Source organism: Petaurus breviceps, unplaced genomic scaffold (assembly GCF_028583685.1).
Source record: "Petaurus breviceps papuanus isolate PSGF00001 unplaced genomic scaffold, PetGlider_PUasm1.0 582, whole genome shotgun sequence".
In the NCBI taxonomy this organism is placed as follows: domain Eukaryota; kingdom Metazoa; phylum Chordata; class Mammalia; order Diprotodontia; family Petauridae; genus Petaurus; species Petaurus breviceps.
Window position 1 is genome coordinate 1,019,155 of NW_027186390.1, and position 6,000 is coordinate 1,025,154.

General features: G+C 38.1%; 1 protein-coding gene across 1 annotated transcript in view; it reads right to left on the reverse strand.

Moving 5' to 3' along the window:
- The window catches only part of LOC138173493 (N-acetyllactosaminide beta-1,6-N-acetylglucosaminyl-transferase-like), a 164,304-nt gene extending 158,818 nt beyond the window's left edge, over nt 1–5,486 (reverse strand). The window contains exon 1 of the mRNA XM_069103500.1: nt 5,318–5,486. The gene's annotated coding sequence lies outside the window, so the exon portion shown is untranslated. The remainder of the gene's footprint in view (nt 1–5,317) is intronic.
- Nucleotides 5,487–6,000: the final 514 nt, after the last annotated feature.

Sequence of the window (6,000 nt, forward strand, 5' to 3'; positions counted from 1 at the left end):
TGCCCTCAAGGAGTTCACAATCTAATGGAGGAAACAACAAGCAAATAAATATGTACAGTATAAATAAGGGGGGGGGGAATTAAACAAAGGTGCTTGAGTTAAAAGGGGTTGGGAAAGGTTTCCTGTAGAAGATGGGATTTGAGCTAGGGCTTGAAGGAAGTTGGGGAAGTCAGTTGGCAGAGAAAAGTAAGGAGAGCATTCCAAGAATGGGAGATAGAGAAAATGTCCAGAGCATTTAAATTGGTTCAGATTTATTATAAGTTTTTTTTTTCCGATGTCCAGTAGATAACCAAGTTAAGTTTATAAACTCAAAGGGTAAGGGCGCTGGTCTAACTGAAAGAAGGTACACTGAGGGAAAAACAGGAGACAGAATGTGCCAGGCAGGACAAACCAACATTAGTAACAACTTGATGACCATTTCTCTCCTCAGACCATGCTGGAGATGCTTCTAGCACAGGGCCCACAGTCATCTTTGTGGGAAGCATCCCTGTGGAGATGCAGCCTGGCAGCTGCTTCAGCAGGTGCCAGGGTCACATCTATTGAAGACCCGAAAAATAAAGTCCTTATCATAGCATAGTCCTTACCATAAAATCCTTAGCACCGTCAAATGGTTCAATATCAGAAACTGATGATTTTGTTGGTGGAAATAACATGAAAGAAGAGGTATCACCATTTGCTTTGTTGCTGTGCCCTAAGGACCATGGATCCTTTTCATCTGACTTATAGCTTAAACCTTTTATACATGTTGTCTCCCACATTAGAATGTGAGCACCTTGATGTCAGGGATGGTCTCACTTTTCTATTTATATCCTCACTGCTTAGCAGTTCTTTGCACACAGTAAGCACTTAATAAGTGGTTCATTCATTTATTCAGAGAAATATCTAGCAGTTTTCAAAGGAAGATATCCAAAGCTATCGGCAACCATATTGAAAAAAAAATAACTCAAATAAGAAGCACAAATTAAAACAACTCCAAGATTCCACCCAAACTTTCTATGATACAAGTAGGATCTTAATACTTGACTCAGGATAGTTTAATTTCCTTATGCTTGCACACACACTCAACTCTTACTCCCCAGAAAATGGTATCTTCCTCCCTAACATAATAATAATAACCACAGACACCTATGTGAACTTTACCCTGTGGGGATACAGGATTTTGCTTTTTTGTTAATTCTTCAAGCTCTCTCTTGCCAGTCAGAAAACTTCCTGATGGCCTGCTTTTAGAGGCTTTGGCCACATTCCTGCATGTAGGATGGAAAAAAACTATATTATATACAATTAAAATTTATAAACAGGTTAGCACTTCCAAAGTGCCAAGCTCAAGAGCTTATATCACACTTACACATTGGTGGAAGCAACTAAATACAAATCTGCCTGCATCCTGTTTTCAAGGACCTAACAGTCGGAGCAGACTGGACAAATCAACCTGACAGAGAGGTATGAACATAATGGGAGAGTTCAGACAAAATAGAGATCCCTTCCTGAGGGGGAAATCATGGCAGCTTTTATTAAAAACAGCATTTGAGTTGAGCTTTGAAGAATGGATAGAATTTTAATAGTCAGGTCCACTGTAGCAAGGGCATTCTAACTTTAAGGAATGGTGTGAGCAAAGGCAAGAAGGCGGGAATCTTACACCAGTTCAGTTTCACTGGAAAACAGGTTATATGAATGAGCAGTATAAGTCTGGGAGAGCCTTTGATTTCAGATTAAAGGGGTTAGACTTTTTCAGAAGAGGCTGAAGCCCCAGGAGTTGGTGAGAAAGTGGAAGCAGCTAATGTAATAATAATAGCTAGTATTTATATAGTGTTTTACAAAGTTTATGAATATTATCTCAATTGATCTATTTCAATAAACCTTGTGCTGTTATTATCTCCATTTCACCAAGGAGGAACTGAGGCAGAGATTAAGTGACTTGGCCAGGATCACACAGCTGGCAAGCATCTAGGGCCATTTGAACTCAGGTCTTCTTGGCTTCAGGTAGAGGGCTGTATTTGTTACGCTAGTTCCCCAGTTTTCTGTTATCCTTCTAAATTTGGCTGTATTCGTTTTGTTTGAACAAAAGGTTTTTTACTTTCATGCAATCAAAATTAATCTATTTTTCTTCTTGTGATCCTCTCTATCTCTTGTTTGATCATAAACCCTTCCCTTATCCATAGACTAGACAGGTGCATTTTTCCATGCTGTAAGAGAGAACTTTTGAGAGAGCTACACCAGCCAGCTCCCAATATTTATACTTCACTGCTTGGGACTGAAGGCAAGGAGAAAGATTGTACAAGCTTGAGGTAAATTATATACATTTTAATACTTGGAAGGAAAATGTGGACCACTGAGACAGGAGACTAAAAGGTCTTTTTTAAAAATATATATTTATAGGGGCAGCCAGGTGGCTCAGTGGGTAAGAGCACTGGCTCCAGTGTCAGGATGACCTGGGGATCAAATCTGGGCTCAGATACTTAGCACTACAACCAGAAATAACTGGCCGTGTAACCTTGAGCAAGTTACTTAACCCTGATTTAAAAAAAAAATATTACCCTTGACATTTTAGGGGCGGCCAGGTGGCTTAGCGAGTAAGAACACCGGCTCCAGTGTTGGGATGACCTGGAGATCAAATCCCGGGCTTAGACACTCAGCACCACACCCAGAAATAACTAGCCATGTAACCTTGAGCAAGTTACTTAACCCCGATTGCTTAAAAAAAAGAAAGAAAATATATTTATTTTGCTAAGCATTTATAATTACATATAAATTTGTTTCAACAATTCTTTTAAAAATTTTTTGAGTTCCAAATTCTTGTTCTTTCTTTTGTACCTCTCTCCTCCTTGAGAAGGCAAGCAATTTGATATCGATTACACACGTGAAGTCATATAAAACATACTTCTATGTTAGCCATGCTGCCAAAAAAAAAAAAAACACAAAACAAAATCATAGACAAAAAAACCCCAAGAAAAATAAAGACATTTAAAAAATATATATGCTTCAATATTCACTCAGAATCCACCAGTTCTCTTTCTGGAGATGGGTAGCATTTTTCATCATGGGTCTTTTGTCTTGGATCATTGTCTTGAGCAGAGTAGCTAAGTCCTTTAGAGTTGATTATACTTACAACATTGATATTACTGCACACAGTGTTCTCTTGGTTCTGTTCACTTTACTGTGCATGAGTTCATATAAGTCTTCCCAGGTTTTTCTGAAACCATCCTGCTTATCATTTCTTATAGCATAGTACTATTCCATCACAAACATAATAACCATGTGTTCAATCATTCTGTTATTGATGGACATCCCCTCAATTTCCAATTCTTTGCTACCACAAAAAGAGTTGTTATAAATATTTTTGTAGAATTAGGTCTTTTTCCTTTTCTTTGATCTCTTTGGGTTACAGACTTAGTAGTGATATTGCTGGGTCAAAGTATATGCACAGTCTTAAATCTCTTTGGGCATAGTTCCAAATTGTTCTGACTAGACTAGTTCATAACTCTGCCCAAAGTGCTTTAGTGTTCCCTTTTTCCCACCATTTGTCATTTTCCTTTTCTGTCATGTTTGACAAGCCAATAAGTGTGGTAGCTCATAGTTGTATTCATTTGCTTTAATTAGTAGTGATCTTGAGCATTTTTTTCATGTCTTTTGATTGCTTTGATTTCTTCTTCTGAAAACTGACTCTTCATGTTCTTTGACCATTTATCAACTGGGGAATGGGTCTTAATTTTATAAGTTTGATCCAGTTCCCTATATATTTGAAAAATGGGGACTTTATCAAAGAAACTTTCTTTAAAAAATTTTCCCCCAGTTTCTTTTTATTCTTCTAACTTTGGCTATATTAGTTTTGTTTTGTTTAAACAAAAGGTTTTTAATTTCATGCAATCAAAATTATCTGTTTTCTTTCTTGTGATCCTCTCTATCTCTTGTTTGGTCATAAACCCTTCCCTTATCCATAGATCTGATAGATGCATTTTTCCAAACTGGAAGAGAGAACTTTTGAGAGCAAGGAGGCCTTTTGTTGTTTTCTAGCTCATACCCTGAGCTGTGTTCGAGGGGTTATTTTAGGTATCCATAGACCAAGCCCCATTCAAATTCTTTTTCTTCTGCTTTGTTCACAAAGGGAAAGAATTTAGGATAACTGACTTGAAGAAATCCAAGAATTTGTAAGATTCCAGACACATTAAAATGGAAATCATGAAAACCAAAGTTGGAAGGAAAAAAAAGCAAAAGAGAGGTGAATAGGAGAGATAGATATGGCAAAAAAAAAAAAAAGATAAATACTAGAGGGTCAATAAAACATTTTAAAATATGCAAAAAGAACAGAAGAAAATTCAAATGAGGACACCAAACATTGCAGACTTACATGGTGCTACCATGTTAAATTTAATAAGCACTTTAAAGTTCACAGTTTAATATATAACACTTTTAGTTTTCTTTGTATACCAAAATGTTCTTATTTGTTAAGTTTATAATAAAATAAAACCAAAAGAAAAGGGGAAAAAGTAATACAAGGTATTGCTCGATTTCCAAAATTAAAAAAAAAATTTAAAATCCTTGACTTGGAATTCTGAGGGTCCAGAGCTGGTCATTTAGTTCAACTCCAATATTTTTAAAAATGAGAAAACTGGGACCCAGAGATATTAAACAGTTTATCTAAGGTCTCACAGGTAGTTAAATAGCAAGGAGGGAATTTGAATCCATATCCTCTGATTCTAAAGGATCCTGCTTGTTTTCCACTGTTCCCACTATAACATGCTGTGCTCCAGGTGTAAGGTGAAAAAACCCTTCAGGACCCAGGGGATCAGTAGGGAAAGCGTAACACACTAGGATCATCTCAACCTATATATTTTAAATGTTCACTGAACTTCTTGAAGGGGAGGAAATGCAAAACTTGATTGCTTTTACTTCCATATATTTTCTGCTCTAAATGCCTATCTGCTAAAACAGGGACAATGCCTTTAAAAGGTACCCACTCTGGTAATTACAAAAACTCTGCCAACCGAAGCATTCTGGAGCCAAGTACGATCTGGCTAACCAAGCCCCTCTTCTCTCCCTGCTCCTTTTTTTTTTTTTCCTTCCCCACACTAACCATCTCTGTTGGCATATAAGCCTGTCTGAACTGACAGAGCTCTAAAACTCTGCTTTGGTAACAAACACACTTCCATTGTAGATCTAAACCCAATTAAGTTTCCTTTTCCACCACTTATTTCACGTAGATGGTTAGCTAAACAGTTTCTCCCCCAGTTTTGCCGTTTTCTTTTCTTTTGTTTCTTAATCTGGAAAACAACAACGAAAAGCTGGAGACCAATATGTAAGAAAAAGATTTGTTAGTTACCAGGTCGGTTTTGCACGGGAAGCCGAGGCTGTTATCCCCACTTTCGTTCTCTTCCTGTCAGCCTGTAGAAGTAAATAGATTCAGGGAAGGCCGACTCTCTCTGTCCCTCCTACCAGTCAAGGAGCCGGCTCTGCCTCTGGCTACTTACTACTTTTTCCTAAGATGAGATCACAGCACCTCTGGGAAGCAATAGAGATGCCTAAGAAATACAGCTTTAACCAGCAGAGGCGGCAGGAGCAAAGAGTCTAAACACAAACTCCTGTCCAGCTTTCTTGCTTTACAGATGTGCTCCCCAGAGCAGGGGTCCACAGAATAAAGATGTTCGTCTGGCGTTCTTAGAGACTTAACTTTCTTCTCTTTTGACCTAGGATTATTTAATGTTAGAGCTGCGAGGGACTTCGAATATAATCTTTTTTTTTTTTTTTTTTTTTTTTTTTGCTTTTTGGAGGGGGTAAAGCAGGGCAGTTGGGATTAAGTGACTTGCCCAAGGTCACATGGCTAGTAAGTGTTAAGTGTCTGAGGTGGATTTGAACTCAGGTCCTCCTGACTCCAGGACCGGTGCTCTACTCACTGCACCACCTAGCCACCCCTAAAATAAAATCTTTTACATCGATTGCCTCATTCTGTAGACAAGGAAGCATGACACAGGGTATGGAGAGGCAAGATGGACCAATGGGTGGAAC